The sequence below is a fragment of the Sapajus apella genome, unplaced genomic scaffold (assembly GCF_009761245.1).
Source record: "Sapajus apella isolate SASKATOON/1434 unplaced genomic scaffold, GSC_monkey_1.0 scaffold41, whole genome shotgun sequence".
NCBI lineage: Eukaryota > Metazoa > Chordata > Mammalia > Primates > Cebidae > Sapajus > Sapajus apella.
Genome location: NW_022436981.1, coordinates 479,618 through 497,564, shown reverse-complemented (window position 1 = coordinate 497,564; position 17,947 = coordinate 479,618). Strand labels below are relative to the sequence as shown.

The 17,947-nt window shown below is 49.4% G+C and overlaps 1 protein-coding gene across 16 annotated transcripts in view; it reads left to right on the top strand.

Moving 5' to 3' along the window:
• TRERF1 (transcriptional regulating factor 1) overlaps nucleotides 1-17,947 on the top strand; it is a 233,789-nt gene that overhangs the window by 74,674 nt on the left and 141,168 nt on the right. For 14 of the 16 annotated variants that reach the window (XM_032299404.1, XM_032299416.1, XM_032299415.1 and 11 more), the window contains one exon: nucleotides 16,897-16,979. The gene's annotated coding sequence lies outside the window, so the exon portion shown is untranslated. Of the gene's footprint in view, nucleotides 1-8,739; nucleotides 8,858-16,896; nucleotides 16,980-17,947 lie in introns of all 16 variants that reach the window. The other 2 variants (XM_032299408.1, XM_032299410.1) reach the window with 1 other exon arrangement.

The window sequence follows — 17,947 nt, the reverse complement described above, 5'->3', positions numbered from 1 at the left end:
TGTCTGGCGAGGCATAGAGATATTAATTTAACTCTTTCTTTGTTTCCTCTCTGTGGAATGTAAACACCAAAACTTGTTCTGTTTTGTTGACTACTGTGTCCCCAGCACCTAGAACATGGCTGGCAGAGGCTGGCCGTGGTGGCTCACACCTGTAATTCCATGTCATCTCAGCACTTTGGGAGGCCAAGGCAGGTGTATTGCTTGGGCCCAGGATTTTGAGACCAGCATGGGGAGACTCTGCCTCTACCAAAAATACAAAAAATTATCCAGGTGTGGTGGTGCACACCTGTGGTCCCAGCTACTTGGGAGGCTGAGGTGGGAGGATTGCTGATGCCTGGAAAGTCAAGGCTGAAATGAGTTGTGATTGCACCACTGCACTCCAGCCTGGGTGACAGAGTGAAACCCTGTCAAATAAATAAATAAAACATGCCTGACACATAGTAAATGCCTAGTATCTATCTGTTAAAAGAAGGAAGGGAGCCAAAGGGGGAGGGAGGGAGGGAAGATAAACACAAATGGAAATGAAAGGCCTCCAGGCACTTGGTGTTAAGGATGGTTTGATTTGGTTAGTCTCCTTGGTGTTAAGGATGGTTTGATATGGTTAATCTTTCCTATAGGAAAAGGACACAATGGCTTGGGGTGGTGTAAACTCCATTGCTCTCCAGTGGCCATCTGGATCCATCTCTTTGGCATGGTGGGCTGGCAGCATTTTCTGTCAACCCCGAGCTCTATTCATCCTGCACGGTCCTTGTACCTACCATGCCTGGACTCCCTTTTCTGGCAGGGAAAAGGCATGTATTAGAAGATGAGCTGAGGATCCAGGGAAAGACTAGGAGAGGAGGGTACACACGCAATATATTTTAAAAACATTTTTTTTTTCTTTTGAGACAGGCCCTTGCTCTGTCACCCAGGCTGGAGTGCAGTAGTGCCATCACGGCTTGCTGCAGACTCTACCTGCTGGGCTCAATTGATCTTCCCACCTCAGCCTCCCAAGTAGCTGGGACTACACTTGTATGCCACCATGCCTGCCTAATTTTTTTTAATTTTTAGTGGAGATGGTGTTTCACTATGTTGTCCAGACTAGTCTCGAACTCCTGGACTCAAGCAATCTGTCTGCTTTGGCCTCCCAGAGTGCTGGGATTAGAGGTATGAGCTACTGGCCCAGCCTATAATACATAATTCTGTTCATAAAATTGGGAGGTTGGGAGGGGAAGCTGAAAGCTCCCAGGTTTAGGTCCTGCCCCTTTTTTGTGGGTAGCCTTGGACAGTTACTTCCTCTCTCAGCCTCAGCTTCCTCATGTGTAAAATGAGAATTGGACTAGGCCTGGGCATCGACTCTCCTAGGGATTTGTGCAGATGGGCTTTGGGGGGTCCTTGCCTCAGACGGACAAGGGCCAGTGATCTAGGTTGCTCCCAAGGTCCCTTCCAGTACTGACATCTGTGTAGACCTCTGCATTTTAAACTCTGCTCTCTTTGGATTGAATATCAGGTTTTTGATGAAACCATGACTTCCTTGATAAGCTGAAAATAAAGGTGACAGTTTAAAAAAGTAAATGTTTAAAAAGTTTTCTCAGTGCCAGTTACTTTAGTAGATGTGGGGTGTTTTTTTTTTCTTTTTTCTTTTTGGTCTTCACTTATAAGTGATCACAAGATCAAACAAGTTTCAGTTTGAGTTCCCTCTGCTTTACAGCCTCAGCCTGGATCGCCTTGACTTATCTAGTTTGCTTTCAGCTAGTCTGGCTGTTTCGGGGAGGCCTTATCAACCAAGTGCTCAGCCCTCAGGGTAGGAAGATGTCTTGGGCTTTCTTTGGAAGCTGGTACCCCTCACCCACTTAACTCCGCCTCCCCTCAACCCCTTGCCTGCCCCTCTACCTGGCCAATGAGCTGTTACAACACAGCTGTAACGGTGCCACTAGCTTTGGGAAGATCATCAAATTTTGCCTCCTTCCCAAACACTTGCCTGTTACCCAGAACTAGTTACATAATTTACTGGGCCCAGTGAAAATGAAAATGTGAGGCCTCTTGTTTACAAATCATTAAGACTTTCTAGGTGGTGACAGTAGCACGTTCAGCAAGTGTGGGGTCCCGTGAGTCTGCACAGGTTGCATGTCCCTAAAGCTGGTGCCACCCTTGCCACTTCCATCTTAGGTTACCAGGACCCACCATGGAGATGTACGTAACACAATTTGAGAGGCACTGCACATTCCCTAAGAAGGAGTTTGAGTTAGTTCTGTCATGGCCTGTGTGATTCAGGGCTGCTGTCCTGAGCCTCTATGTGTTTGGAAAATCCATACGACTAGGTAGGGAGGGCTTGGACCGTGCCCATGAATACTGGTGGAAGGGACATAGAAGGATGATTTATACATTTTCATACTGCCCAGGCAGCCCCAGGGATGCTGACAGCATCATTTGTTCTGTCCTTTAAAAAGTATTCTCATGGATAAATAACATGTGGTATATCCATACAGTAGAATATTATTCATCCACTAAAAAGGTTGGAGTACCGATACATGCCACAACATGGATGAACCTTGAAGACATGTTGAGTGAAAGAAGCCAAGCACAAAAGACCACCTATTATAGGATTCCATTTACATGAAATGTCCAGAATAGGCAAATCCATAGAGATGGAAAGTGGTTGTCAGGAGAAGAGAGGAAAGGAGAGTGACTTTGAACGGGTATGGAGGTTCTTTGGGATGATGAAAATGTCCTGACACTAAGTAGTCATAGTGATAGTTGTACCACCTTGTGACTATGCTAAAAATCAGTGAATTGTGCACTTTAAAAAAGAGTGAATTTTATGGTATGCTAATTAAGTTTTGATTTTTTAGGCTGGGAACAGTGGCTCACGCCTGTAATCCCAGTACTTTGGGAGGCCAAGGTGGGCGGATCACCTGAGGTCGGGAGTGCAAGACCAGCCTGACCAACATGGTGAAACCCCATCTCTACTAATACGAAAAATCAGCCGGACATTGGTGGCTCACGCCTGTAATCCCAGCTACTCGGGAGGCTGAGGCAGGAGAATCACTTGAACCCAGGAGGCGGAGGTTGCAATGAGCGCAGATCACACCACTACACTCCAGCCTGGGCGACAAGAGTGAAACTCCATCTCAAAAAAAAAAATGTATGTATGTATGTAAGTGTGTATTTATTTATTTATTGAGACGGTTTCGCTTTTGTTGCCCAGGCTGGAGTGCACTGGCATGATCCACCTCCTGGGTTCAAGCGATTCTCCACCTCAGCCTCCCGAGTAGCTGGGACTACAAGTGTGTGCCACCACACCCAGCTAATTTTGTATTTTTAGTAGAGGCGAGTTTCTCCATGTTGGCCAGGCTGGTCTCGAACCTCCAACCTCAGGTGATCCACCCACCTCGGCCTCCAAAAGTGCTGGGATTACAGGCATGAGCCACCGCGCCTGGCCATTTTTATTTTTAAAAAATTAGCTAGACGAAGCCAGGCGCGGTGGCTCACGCCTATAATCCCAGCACTTTGGGAGGCCAAGGCGGGTGGATCACAAGGTCAAGAGATAGAGACCATCCTGGCCAACATGGTGAAACCCCGTCTCTACTAAAAATACAAAAATTAGCTGGGCATGGTGGCGCACGCCTGTAGTCCCAGGTACTCTGGAGGCTGAGGCAGGAGAATCGCTTGAGCCCGGGAGGTGGAGGTTGCAGTGAGCCGAGATTGCACCACTGCACTCCAGCCTAGACCACAGAGCGAGACTCCATTTCAAAATAATAATAATAATAATAATTAGCTAGATGAAAAGCCTTGAAGGCTCAATCTTTAACCGTCTCCCCTCAGCCTTCTGAGTGCTGATTCAGCACAGGAGCGGCCTTCCGCCTTCCATACGTGTCTCCCTCTTACTCCTGTGTCTCCCCAACCCCAGCCACAGATCATCCCTCAGACATCCCTCACGCAAAGCCTGTTTTCCAGGAAAGATCCTGTGGAAGCATTCATGCTCAGCGGATATGTGACTGCTAAGACTTAGCCTCTCCCAAGGTATTTGCATACTAGCTTATAAAAGGAGAAACCTTTTAGGTGAGAGGAATGAACGTTTAATTTTAGAATTCCAAGTAAGAGCAAGCAAGTGTGAAAGGTTTTTATTTTGTTTGGGGTTGGAGTGCTCAGTGCCCTGGAACTGGGGGTGGCCAGGCCCCCTTTCCGCACTGATCAGGCTGACCCCAGGACTGCGGGAGCCTGGTGGTGAATGGCAGGCTGAGAAAGTTTCCCCCAGACCCAGCCACACTGCCTTCACATTTCCCAAAGCGGGGGAACATTTTGACTTTTGAGGCTGCCAGGAGGAGACAGCTTCTAATAAGGTTTCATTTCTTCTCTGTTCAATGTGCTTGCTTCTTGAATCAAGGGGGCCCCATTTGAGACAAGCCCCTGCCTGGTTTTTGTCTGCTCTGGACCCCGCAAAGTTCACTTCTACACCTCCTGGCCCAGGGGCATGCCAGCCTCCCGCTTCCCTCTTTACACCTCCCGTGCCTTCTCCTCCTTCCCCATGATCACAGCCCCAGTCTTCAAGACCAGTTTAGCTCAGGCTTCCCTACCCATCTTTGAGAATCCCCTTTTGTCAGTGTGCAGCCTTTCTCCTTCATGTTCTTTGTGGTCCCTGGACGCTGAGACTTTTGTCTTGATCACCTTTGGAACTTCAGTGCCTGGCGTGGTACTTGGACACAATAGGCACTTAATAAATGCTTTTGGACTGCACAAAACCAAGGCTGCGTTTGGCCCTGTGAGGGCGTGGGGAGCAGCAAAATCAGCAAGGGAGGTAGCAAGGCAGCTGTTGGCCTCGGGCACTTCTTGCTAAGGGAGGAGGAAATAGCATTTGTGTGGATACAGAAGAGGCTCCTCGAGCTTCATGTGCATGGGATGAGGAGCCAAGGGCAGCTCCGGAGCTGCTCCGTGGAGTGGTGGCTTTCATGGAGTATCCTGTTCTGCAGGATCCTTTTGGGTTTTGAGCTTGCATCTTCAGCCAGAAGACAACTTCATGAACAGGTGTTTATGAAGTGCCTACCATGTGCCAGGCACCCATCTAGAGCCTGTGACTTTGTTGGCGCCCCATGTGTCATGGTCTTGCAGAAGCACAGAAGGCCCTGCCTGGGCTGCATGGTCGCTTTCCCTGAGCTTCCTGGGTTTCTTCCAGCTTCCCAGGGGTGTTAAGTTCCCATATGATTGCTTTTGGGCAAAACACATTGGTGCTTACATCTGTTTTTTTGAGACAGAATCGCTCAGTCACCCAGGCTAGAGCGGTGCAATCTTGGCTCCCTGCAACCTCCAACTCCCAAGTTCAAGCAATTCTCGTGCTTCAGCCTCCTGAATAGCTGGGACCACAGGTGCGTGTCACCACACGTGGCTAATTTTTTGTGTGTTTTTTAATAGAGACAGGGTTTCACCATGTTGCCCAGAGTGGTCTCGAACTCCTTAAGTCAGGCATCTCAGCCTCCCAAAGTGCTGGGATTACAGGTGTGAGCCACATACCTGGCTTCAACACTGCCTTCACATTCTGCCTCTGAGGAGTTGCAGGGGGTGAGGGTAGGACAGGGCTGTCCTTGGCCCCATCTATCTGGTAGGTGGATGTAGATTTTGCTCTGTTAGAGCCCTGGCAGGAAATGACTGGCGCACACAGAGGGTTTAACTGGAGAGGACTATTTACAGATGTGTGGGCACGGTGAGGGAAACCATCCCAGGCTGGTGAGGCTCCCTGGAGCTGGCAACAGTGGGAAGCTCTTACCTCCCCTAGGCCAGAAGGAAGGCGCCCCAGGGATGGGGAGAAAAGGCCGCAACAACATCTTTGATGATGACGAGACACAACCGCTGCCAAACTGTGGTGAGCAGGAGGAAGGGAGAATGAATGTTCTCACTTTAACTAAATCCAGCTGGAAGCCAAAGGAGCCCAGCTGATGTAGCCAGTGGTCCAGGAAGGGCAGAGAACAGAGCATGGGGGCATGCTGGGCACACCTGCCCCTGGCTTCCCTGGGCATTCTATGGCTCAGCAGGCTCTTCCCCTTCTCTCTCTCTCTCTTTTTTTTTTTTTTTTTTGAGATGGAGTTTTGCTCTTGTTGCCCAGGCTGGAGTGCAATGGCACGATCTCAGCCCACCACAACCTCTGCCTCCTGGGTTCAAGTGATTGTCTTGCCTCAGTCTCCCAAGTAGCTGGTCTCGAACTCCCAACTTCAGGTGATCCACCTACCTTGACCTTCCAAAATGCTGGGATTACAGGTGTGAGCCACCATGTCTGGCCTCTTTCCCTTCTTAGGTGATTCAGGATGTGCCCGCTCTGCCAGTAATCCCTTCTTCACAGCACTGTGGCTGTCAGAAAGAAGAAACTGCCCCAGCCACACCAGCAGGATGGCCACTGGTATTTTGAATGTTGCAAGAACAACAAATAATGTTTATTGATGGCATTTTATGTGCCTCCTCTCATTAAATCTTTACCACAACGTTAGCATGGGTACCCGATTATTCTTGTTTTCATCCTGTTCCTGAGGAGAATGCTGGGCTGAGAGAGGTTAGCAAGCTGCCCGGTCGCTCAGCTAGCTAGAGGCAGAGTTGAGCTCAGACCAATTCCATCTGATTCCGGGACACACACTTTCACCCTCTGCCTACCTCAGGGTCTCATTCCTCCGTTGTGGTCAGTGCCACGTGTGTGCTGGCCCACTGCTTAGGATGGTCTTCCTACTTCCTCTCCAGTAGGAGACCAGTTGAACCCATATTTGGAGACCCAACTGAGAATCTCACCTCCTCCATGAGACCTTCTCACCCCACTCTATCTCTATGAGGCATCAGTGGCAGGTGACTCTCTGCCATCCCTTGGGATGTCATTTAGCTCTTTTGAGTGTGCACATGTCCAAAGTCTCCAACGAGAATCCAGCTTTCTTAAGTGAAAATCCTAGGTCCTGAGTTTTCTTCTAACTCTTTGTTCACTCAAAAAGTTTAGTTGAAGAGACTTTTTTTTTTTTTTTTTTTTTTTTTTTTTTTTGGTGAGACTGAGTTTTGCTCTCGTTGCCCAGGCTGGAGTGCAGTGGCACAATCTCGGCTCACCACAACCTCCACCACCTGTGTTCAAGCAGATCTCCTGCCTCAGCCTCTTGAGTAGCTGGGATTACAGGTGTGCGGCCACCATGCTCAGTTAATTTTGTGTTTTTTAGTAGAGACAGAGTTTTGCCATGTTGGTCAGGCTGATCTCGAACTCCCGACCTCAGGTGATCCACCCACCTCAGCCTCCCAAAGTGCTGGGATTACAGGTGTGGGCCACCGAGCCCAGCCGAAGAGACTTTAATAAAGTAAATTAGTCAGGGGGAAGGGAAATGACTGGGAGGATATGGCACCCAGGGACTGTACTCTAGATGGTAACAGGGGGATGGCCCTATGGGGGGAAGTCATTGCCACTCTGAGGCCTGAAGGAACTCCATCACAGAACTGTCACCGCAGCTCAGTGAGAGCCATAGCTGCTGGACAGAAGTGTCATGTAGGAGCTGATGGACTTGAAAACTGGCTTTCTACTTGGTTAATAAGAGCTCAGTGAAAGCCAACAGGGAGGACTTTCTTAAAGGAAAGTGAAGACGCAGAAGCTAGAGCTGACTCTAGTAGAATCTTACAGTCTAGTTGAGGGGTTTTTGGGGGGGGTTTTCTTTTTTTTTTTTTTTTTTTTTTTTGGGGTGGAGTTTCGCTCTTGTTACCCAGGCTGGAGTGCAATGGCGCGATCTTGGCTCACCGCAACCTCCGCCTCCTGGGTTCAGGCAATTCTCCTGCCTCAGCCTCCTGAGTAGCTGGGATTACAGGCACGTGCCACCATGCCCAGCTAATTTTTTGTAGTTTTTTTAGTAGAGACGGGGTTTCACCATGTTGACCAGGATGGTCTCGATCTCTTGACCTCGTGATCCACCCGCCTCGGCCTCCCAAAGTGCTGGGATTACAGGCTTGAGCCACCGCGCCCGGCCCGGGGGGGTTTTCTGAGACTGAGTCTTGCTCTGTCACCCAGGCTGTACTGCAGAGGTGCGATCTCAGTTCACTGCAACCTCTGATTGCTGGGTACAAGCTATTCTCCTGCCTCAGCCTCCTGAGTAGCTGAGATTAGGCACCTACCACCATGCCCAGCTGATTTTTGTATTTTTAGTAGAGACGGAGTTTCACCATGTTGGCCAAGCTGTCTCAAACTCCTGAGCTCAAGTGATTCACCTGCCTCAGCTTCCCAAAGTGCTGGGATTACAGGCGTGAGCCACCGCGCTTGGCCTTAGTTGAGGTTTTGAGGAGAGGGGGAAAGACAGGCACATACCCCCTACTTAAACAGAACAGCACTCTCTACAGGGCAGAATTTCCCCCTAAACAGATAAGCTTGCACAATGGAGGGGGACATTTAAGGAAACAGAATTTCCAACAGCTTCCTTCTTATCGGACAGGGGCTGAATGCTAGTCCAGCTCCATAGGGCTCCCCAAAAGGTCTTACACAGGTCACAGATGCATCTAATTGAGCATGGCCAACCTGCGTTTTGGCACTCTTGAAGTCTCAAAGTTCTTTAAAAAGCTACCTCGAGAGCTCCAGAAGTTTGGATACATTGCAAATGTCCTTTGCCTTTGGAGCTGATACCAAGGAGGGGGTTGAGCATCAAGGTCGCCCCACCTCAGGAACCACTGCACTGGGAGGACCCTAGCCTGTCTCCTGTGTGGGGTTGCTTAATCTCATTTCTTTTTTCTCTATTCCTATTTTGCCACCCACTCCTGTTGGCCTAGATCCTCCTAGACACTGGAAGAGTAGATCAAGTGAGGAAGCATTTGGAAGGAGGCACAGCAGATGAAAGGTTGAGAGCTCTTCGCTTGGGCCCTTCTTTGCTGGCCCTCGTGAATTTTGGTAAGTTTCCTTGGAGTTTTCTCTCTGCTAGACCTTGGGCATGCTCAGAGACACTCCAGTTATCCTGAATGCCTTTATCTTGCCTGAGCATACCATATACCTCTGACCTGCAGGCCTTTGAACTCTCATTTCTGTTCTTGGTGCCTGGAGCACTCTGCCACCCTTCTTCTCTGCCTTGTAAAACATTAGGGAGCCATGGGAACTGTGCAGAATCCCATGGTTTACACTCCATCTAAAGAGTTTCTGGGCTCCTGATGCACAGGTTGTGAACTTGAGGGTTACTTGGATCATATGTGGCTGCTCCAGTTTGCAGAGACTCAAAAAGGCTTTGGGAGCATAGAGGAAAAACACAGAGGAAAACAGAGAAAACCAGAGCTCAGAGGAAACACTCAGGAGAGGATAATTGGCCCTCCTTAGGGAGCAGGGAGGGGTAGTGGGGGGTAACCTGAGGCCAGAGAGGCTCTGGAAGGGGCTTTACGCCTGTGCGAGGACATCTCTTCTGCATCTGTTTTTGGGGGCCAGCAGGGCCACAGGGTGGCCTGAGGTCAGTGGCAGTAGTAGATTCAGGGCCCAGGCTGGGCATAGAAGCTAGGATGGTCTGACCCTTCATTTTACAGAAAGAGATAATTCTCTATGCCAGTCTGTGACCTGCTCTGGTGCCTTTGCTTTTCAATACTATGTAGGTTTCAGACATCAGATAATGCCTTTGTTCATAGTTTTTGTCTTGTTTTAAGAGATGGGATCTTGCTATGTTGCCCAGGCTGCACTCGAACACAAGTGATTCTCTTGCCTCAGCCTCACAAGTAGCTGGGACTATAGGGGTGTGCCACCACGCCTCGCTCTGGTTCAGGTTTTGAAGTTTTTGTGTTTTTTGATTATGTAAATAAAACATAATAAAGATAACACAGAGGAAAGGAAAGTGGAAGTAATGTCACCCATAATCCCACCACTCAGATATTATTTACATTTAGAACCTGGGCATATATACTTCCCAGACAATTTTCTGTGTTTTTATAAATACAGAAGCAAATCAAAGATGCATTTTGTTACCTGCTGTGTGTATGTGTCCATTGAAAAGAATACATGCATGCTCCAAATTCGAATGAATGGAGTATAAAGAGACTCCCCCCTTCCCCTGCCTCCATTATTTACCCCCTAAGTCTGCTCCTCAGAGGCAGCCTCTTTTAATAGTTGCTGGTATATCATTGATTAGGGAGACATTTAGAAGGGATAATGTGTGTGGAACAGCAAAAGTGTTGTATGGCTTGTACAGATGTTGTCATGTGGAGGTCAGGAGGAAGGTGAAGAGCAGGTTTAGAGGGACTGGGAAGTAATTTGTGGTCAGAGAAGAGGCTTTCAGAAACTGGAGTTAGAGAAGGAGGAGATGGAGAATTTTTTAGGCCTTGGTTTTGATTGGATTTGTCAAATAAGGAGCAGGGTGAGTGAAGGTGAATGCAGCAGTGGGCAGGGGCCAGATATTGTGAAATTTTACCTCCTGGGTGGGGATTGGGCCAGAGGGGGCAACATGTATGCAAATGGACAAGAAACGCCTCAGGAAGTGGTGATAGTATAATAACTGGTAGACATTTGTAAAACACCCTTGCTTGACAAAACAAAAATTGGCAGCCCTAGTCAGTCCCCTTTTTTGTTTGTTTGTTTGTTTATTAAAAAAAAAAAAGTTTTAGCAAATCTGTGGATACCAAAACCCTGGGCAAAACTGTAGAACTAGACTGGATTGGGGGGGATGTAGATTTTAGATTCGGTTCTGGTTTTGGCCCTGACTGACTGTGCAGTTTTGAACTGCTCCTCAGTTTGTTTGTTTGTTTGTTTAGATTTTTTTGAGTTGGAGTCTCGCTCTGTTGCCCAGGCTGGAGTGCAGTGGCTTGATCTCGGCTCACTATAACCTCTACCTTGCAGGTTCAAGCGATTATCTGCTTCAGTCTCCCAAACAGCTGGGTGGCACCTGCCACCGTGCCAGCTAACATTTGTATTTTTAGTAGAGACAGGGTTTCACCATGTTGCCCAGGCTGGTCTGGAACTCTTGACCTCAAGTGATCCACCTCAAGTGATCGGCCTCCCAAAGTGCTAGAATTACAGGTGTGAGCCACTGCACCCAGCCTCCTCAGATTTTTGTTGTTGTTGTTGAGACGGAGTCTTGCTCTGTTGCCAGGCTGTAGTGCAGTGGCACGATCTCGGCTCACTGCAACCTCTGCCTCCCGGGTTCAAGCAATTTTCCTGCCTCAGCCTCCTGAGTAGCTGGGACTACAGACGTGCACCACCAGGCCCAGCAAATTTTTGTATTTTAAATAGAGACAGGGTTTCATCATGTTGTCCAGGATGGTCTCGATCTCCTGACCTTGTGATCCGTCCACCTTGGCCTCCCAAAGTGCTGGGATTATAGGCGTGAGCCACTGTGCCCAGCCAGATTTTTTTAGATGCCAGCCTTTTTATCTGCAGATAAGTGGGTCTCAACACGATAGGCACCTTAAAATCACTAGGAAACTTATAAAAGAACCCAGTTGATGCCAGGACTCCACTCCAGGCCGAAAGTGTCAGAATCTTGGGAACCTGAAAATTTTTTCAGAAATGCAGCTAACAGTGGGAACCCTTGGATTTGGGTCATCTTAATTGCTCATTTTAGATTAAAGTGTTATGATTCTCTGAATTGTATCATATAATTTCATTCCTTTCAGATACTGTGCACAAATGTCATAAACTTTTTACATACCAAGAAGTCATTTTTTAATGAAAAACTCCCCATAATTCTCATTAGGCCCGTGATATAATGCCTGTGTCCCACAATCAATAAGTTAGAATCATAAATGTAGTAAAACATCAAATAATTGCTTGTTTGACCCAGAAGTTGAAAGCATGGACTTTTAATCTTTAATTTCTCTTACCCTCATTTTGAAAAAACTACCGCTTGGAGTTCTGGGGCCATTCTCTATTTGTAAAGAAGACACTGAAACATTAAGACATTACTGGAAGTGTCTTTGCTAGAAGAATTGTGTATACCGTAAGTTCCAAATTAGGAGGTCCAGTTTGGGGAAGCTTTATCGGATCTAAATTCTACATGGAGTGGGAGGTGTTTAGAGTCTTGGTGCTTGCCGTTTTATCTTTACCATTGAAGTTCTTGGTTTTGTCTCTTCCTAAATGAGTCATTTTTTTAAAAAGGAACCTAACTTGGGGGGGCGAGGAAACCACTGAGGGAGGTGCTGAGTGTGGGGGCGCTGAGGGGCCAACCATCGGGAGACCGAGTTTGCAGCTGGGCCCTCCACTCAGGAAGGATGGAAGGGACCCGTCCTTGCTGAGGGTGAGTCAGAGACAAGTAGGACATAGCCTGGTTGGGGAGGTGCAATAGGAAGGTCTTGATGTTGTTTATGAAGCTACCGGTATTTACTGGAGCTCCGACACCAAACATACCGCCTGGACGCAGGGCGCATCCACTGGCAGAAGTGGATTGTGGACACTTGAGAGATTGTGGACAGAGGGGAAGGAGCTTCCTAGTTTGTCCTCTGCTTGAGATGACACAGATTGTGTCCACAGTTGCCTGCACTTTCAGATAAATGAACTGACATTACCAAGTCCCATGCTAGTGTGAACAATGCAAGTCAAAATGTTAGGGCCAGGCAAGATGTCAAAGGGGCAGGAGGTGGCCGCTGAGGACCCCACTGTGGAATGCTGAAGGCGGCCCCGATGACACAGATGCTGGCTGGGCGGCGGAGGGAGATCAGATGGAGGACGGGAGCTCTGCGGGACCGCTGCATGTCACTTCCCCTTTCTGTGCTAAGATCTCCCAGCTGAAAAATGGTCCCCTACCACACACACACCTCAGTCACCAGGCCCCTGCTAGCTGTTGGGGGTGCTTGATGTCCTAGATGCCTGAGTGGGTAGGGGCGGGAGGGAGAGCAGGACAGGGTGAGCAGAGCCTGGCTTTGGAAACCAGAGCAGCTCCACACAGTTTGGCCCAAATCCCTCCTGTGCTTTGGGTGAGGAGAAGCCCAGGGTAAGGGTGCCTCCCGACAGCCGGGAAGATCTTGGTGCCTTGGGAGCTTGGGCTGGGCAGGCTCCTTCTCCTCCACATAGAGCCCCCTGCAGGGCCGGATTTCATCTTTTCTCAGTGGTGTGTGGCCTCCTGCCACTGTGCATGCGTGTTTTCTAAGTTTGTCACAAACTTCCTGTTTAGGTACGATCGGAGGCTCGCAGCTCTGTGTGTTTTGAAACCTGGGCATTCACCGAGGTCCGGCGCTTCTCTCTTACCAGCAGTGGGGCGGCCTGTTTGTTCCTTTGCAGACTTCTGCCGTCCTTCTTTGCAAACCTTCTTGCTGGGAAATGCTCTGTAGCCCTGTGCTTGTTTCTGTTAGGAAGGGTAGAGAGAGCTGTGAGGTCTGAAGCCTGGAAAGGGGGAGGGGAGCAACACTGAGTGGGCCCCTTATGTAAGGCCAGGCACTGTGCTGCAGATGATGCTTCTATACACTTGTTTTATTTAGGCCTCACACTCGCTCATGCAGAGCCACAACTCCCAAGAGGTGAAGGCTGACCTGGCCGATGAGGTCAGGATTTGATCCCAGACCTGACTCCAGTGCTCCTGTGACTTCAGCTAAGTCCTGAGGAGCATGCTTCCCCTTTGGTTGCTCCTGGTTTGGGTAGATCCCGATTTCTTTGGGGGCATCTTGGTGACAGCATCCCCTTGAAACCCATGGTTTTCTCTCAGCCCCTTGTTATCCAGGCCTGCCCGTCTGTCTGCCTGGGGTAACTGGATGGCCCTGAGTGCTTTGCTGATTTTCACCTTTCCCATCCCCTTGTGGCTCTGGGAATCCCAGAATTGGTAGATGGTAGTCTGTAGCTGGTGATCGAAGTGGAGCAGTCCAGCTCCTCATTTCTCAGAAATAGAATATTCTTTTCCCTGCTTCTGGGCGCTGAGCCCTGACTGCTTTGCTAGTCACCAGCAGCTTCTCCACACAGCTGGATTCCTTACATTTCAAGCTCTCCCTTGAAGAAGGAAGAAGAGAGTATATCTATGTATGTCTGCAAAAGCATGTGAAAGGGTGGCAAAGGAAGGGCACCAAGACCTTGAATATGCAGGTGCAGGAAGAGGAGAGAGGAGCCAAATCCAGCCGCCCTCCTCCCTGTTAGAGCAGCTCTTAGAAGGTGCCGGACTCTGGTGCCTCCTGTATAGGAAGAACAGGTATGCCTCCCAACTTCAAGAAGGCCCTGCGTCCCTTCACTTGCCCATCTTGGTTCTCCTGTATTTTCTGAAAAACCTCTGGAATCGTATCACCTGAGCATCAGGATTGTTCTGTGGATCAAATAACTGAGACACTGTGTTGAGCAGTGGGCAACTGTAAGCATTTTCAACCCTATTCATTGCCCTCAAGAGGCTTGCATTCCACTTGGGCACAGGGAACTCTTGCCCAGAGAAGCTAAATGCAGTGAGCTCAGAAGAGCCAGGAGAGCTCAGCGAGCTGGGTTGGTGCCAGCCAGCAGACTGCAGACCCAGAGACCCAGCACCCAGCACCCAGCAGATCCAGAGGGCTGGAGCTGGGTGACCAGAGGGCAGAGCTGCAGGGGAGGAATGTGCTGGGTGTTAGGACCTGGGTGAGGTGCATGGACTGGGCAGGGGATTACAGATGGGGTGAGCAGAGGTCCACATGGGAAACAGGATTGAAGAAGGACACGTGTACCATTTAGGAAGGATCCCAAGGGATGGCTGTGGAGTTTGGAAGGTTCCTGTATTGAGGAATCTCCGAAGCCAAAGTTTGGGGCCGGGATTGGTAAATGCAATGCTGTAAGAAGGTCCGTCTGGATTTATGAACTGTGAATGGGCAGTGCTGATAAGTTAGGAGACATTTATCATGTCGGGGGTTAGGAATGAAATGTTGAGGACTTGGACTAGGGTGGCCGTAGTGTATGTAGAAAAGATGAGACAGAAGTGGAAGATTTCAAATCTCAGCTCTGCTACTTGCCACCTGTGTGACCTTGAGCACTTCCATCTCTTTCAACCTGTTTTGTCATCTATAGATAGAGGCTACAAACGCTTCACAGGACTCTTGTTAACTTGTAGCACACCCAGCACTTTGTAGGTGCTCAAGGAGTAATGAATCTTCTCATGCGGTGAGATGCATCGTTTTGTGACCAGGAGGTATGAGGGGAGTGGAGAATGAGGTTCTGAATCTCGGAGCTTGGGAGAATGACAAAGCCTTCATGGAAAGGGATGGAACTGCTTGGGGTGTTTGAATTCAGCTTTAAGAACTTGTCCTCCTAAACCCTGGCTACTGAGGGCTGTCACAGAAAACCCCACATCCATGTAGATTGCACCTCTACGAAACCACGGCCTCTGGCTGGAGCGGGGCCCTCTGGGATGCTGGCCAGCAGGTGTCTACCTCCAGTCAGGGTGGGGACTAGGGTGAGAGAGTGAGCCACCTAGGGCACCAACGTTGGGAAGTGCTGGGCTTCAGGGCCACGCCGCATTTGATACCCACAGTGGGACATGCACACCAGCCTCCTCTCCTATCTGCCCTTCTCCACTCAGGAGACCACCTGGCTTCTCTGTTCACAGAAAATGTCACTCCATGGCGAGCCCACTCGGGTTCCCTCCTGTGTGCTGACCTGCATTGGGCTCATTCCCACCTGGTTTCCTTGTACTCAGAGAAAGAGACATCCTCCCTCCTGGCCAGAGAGAACCCTCTCCCTGTACAGGGGTCCCCCTGCCTCCTGCAGCCCCTGGGACCTCACCCCTCAGTCCTGTAGCAGCAATTTCCTCAGGGCTTCACCCGCCTCAGCCTCACTTTCTCTCGTCTCCTCCCCTCACAGATGGACCTGTGGATATAATCTGCCCTCACTAACACAGCCCACGCAGTCTGGCCTCCACCTGTGGGGCCTTGTGCCTGGTCCAGGGCAGGGACTGATGAGGTTGCTGCAGAGGCCTCCCGCCTTCTGCAGGGGCTGCCCTCTCTAAGGTCACCTGCAGCCACCACGTTGCCACACGCAACGGACACTTCAGTTCTTATCTGTCTGGGCTCTTTGCTGCTGTTGACACTGTGAGCAGCTTCCTCCTTCCTGCAACTCTCTCTTTTCTTGGCTTGTTTGATTCCATCATACAAAATCTCTCAACAGCTATTTCTTGAGCACCTACTATGTGCCAGACTCTGGGCATACCATAATACGATGTTCCTGCTCTCAGGGAGTTTACAGTCTAAGTGAAGTGGTGAAAAAGGGATGAAAAAAATAAATAAATGTCAGGTGGTGATAAGGGTTGCAAAGAGAAATATATAAGAGGGAAGGAAGCAGGGAAGGGGGCCGGGGTTGGAGGTGGGTCTCACTGCAAAGGACGTGGGAGCAGAGAGCTGTAGGAAGTGCCGGATGCCTTGGGGAACAGTGCTCCAGGGATGGGGGAGAGCAAGTGTGGAGGGCTGAGGCAGGAGCCTGCTTGGATGTTTGAAGAAGCCATTGTGGCTGGAGGAAATTGAGGAAGGGTAGAGTAGGAGGAGAAGAGGTCAGGTGCCTCAGTCCGTCAGGGAAGAGGCCCAGCCAAGTCGTGTGGACTGTGGCCATTTCTTTTTTTTGTTTTTGTTTTTGTTTTGAGATGGAGTTTCAGGCTGGAGTGCAGTGGTGCCATCTCCTCTCACTGCAACCTCCACCTCCCGGGTTCAAGCGATTCTCCTGCCTCAGCCTCCCAAGTAGCTGGGATTACAGGTACCCACCACCATGCCCGGCTAATTTTTTGTATTTTTAGTAGAGACAGGGTTTCACTATGTTGGCCTGGCTTGAGATCCACCCACCTCGGCCTCCCAAAGTGCTGGGATTACAGATGTGAGCCACCACGTCTGGCCAACCATGGCCATTTCAAGGATTTTGGCTTTTACTTTTACTTTACCCAGCAGCCTTTGCTGGGTCCTCCTCCTGGGTGGGCCCATCAGCCACTGGGATCTTTAGGGCTTCATCCTGTGTCACTTCTCTGGTCTCTCCCTGATCGATACTCACTGTTCCTCATTCTGAAGCCAGATATCCTGACTGTGCTCTTTGGGTCACCCCTGCAGGCCCTGGCTGTGGAGGATGCTGAAGGAAGAAGACGCAGAAGCAGGACAACCCTGAAAGATTGAGCCTCTTCATCCTCAAACAGGTAGCTTCTCGGGAATTCTTGATGTTGGAACATTTTACACAAAGCAATCATAAGACCATTTTTGGACCCACGTGGTGCAGAGAATGCCCCAAGAAGCAGAGAAGGGCTGCTCTGGTCCTGGAAATCCATAGGTTTCCAGAAAATTTTCTCTGGGAAGTGGTCAGGGATTGTGGCTTCATATACTGGTTTTTGGCAGCTTCTGGAACGGGGGAGAGGGTGTCTTGTCTCTCTTGATTTCACAGAGTTGTAAATAGTTGAGGATCCAATGGACCTCCCCAAACGGTAGTTCTAGAAGTGTTCAGAAGGAATTAAAAATGTCTGGATGCATCTCTGGAGAGTCGTGGTATAGAAGGCTGCTGTGGGAAGCTCCACAGAGCCTGCCATAGGCGGGTTCCTGGACTCAGGAGTCTTAGCTGGCCCAGGGGCATTCCTCATGTTTATATCAGCTCTGACCTCATGATCCCTTCCATTCTCAGTTTGTCCCTCCATAAAATGGGCACAGAGCTGTGATTCCTCTGCTGGGCCCCTCACAAGCTGTTTCAAGGGTCAATAGAATTTTAAGCTTTTATTTCAGGTGTAAACCCTGATCCGGCAGGAGATGGCTCCGTCCTCCACACGTTCTCGGCGACAGTGGGGAAGGCGGGTGGTGGTATCTGATTTGATTGTTTCGGTGTGTGTGGTTTTGTTTTCTTGGCATGTGCCACACTTTCCATTCCTCTTATGTGAGGCTTAGAATTGATTGCTTCAGTTTCTTTTTTATTGTGCCTGATTCTGATTTAATTTTAAAGCCGTCATCTCTCGGGGTTCCAGGTGGAAACATGTGGCTTGTGCAAAGTGGGTAATTGAAGGGCCTCTACCGAAGGGACTACTTATAAGGATGCAGGCAGAGTTCAGAGAAACCAACAAGGGATGCTGAAGCACCCAGGGCCAGCAGTGTCAGGGAGCTGTTACTGTGCCTAGGCCCAGAA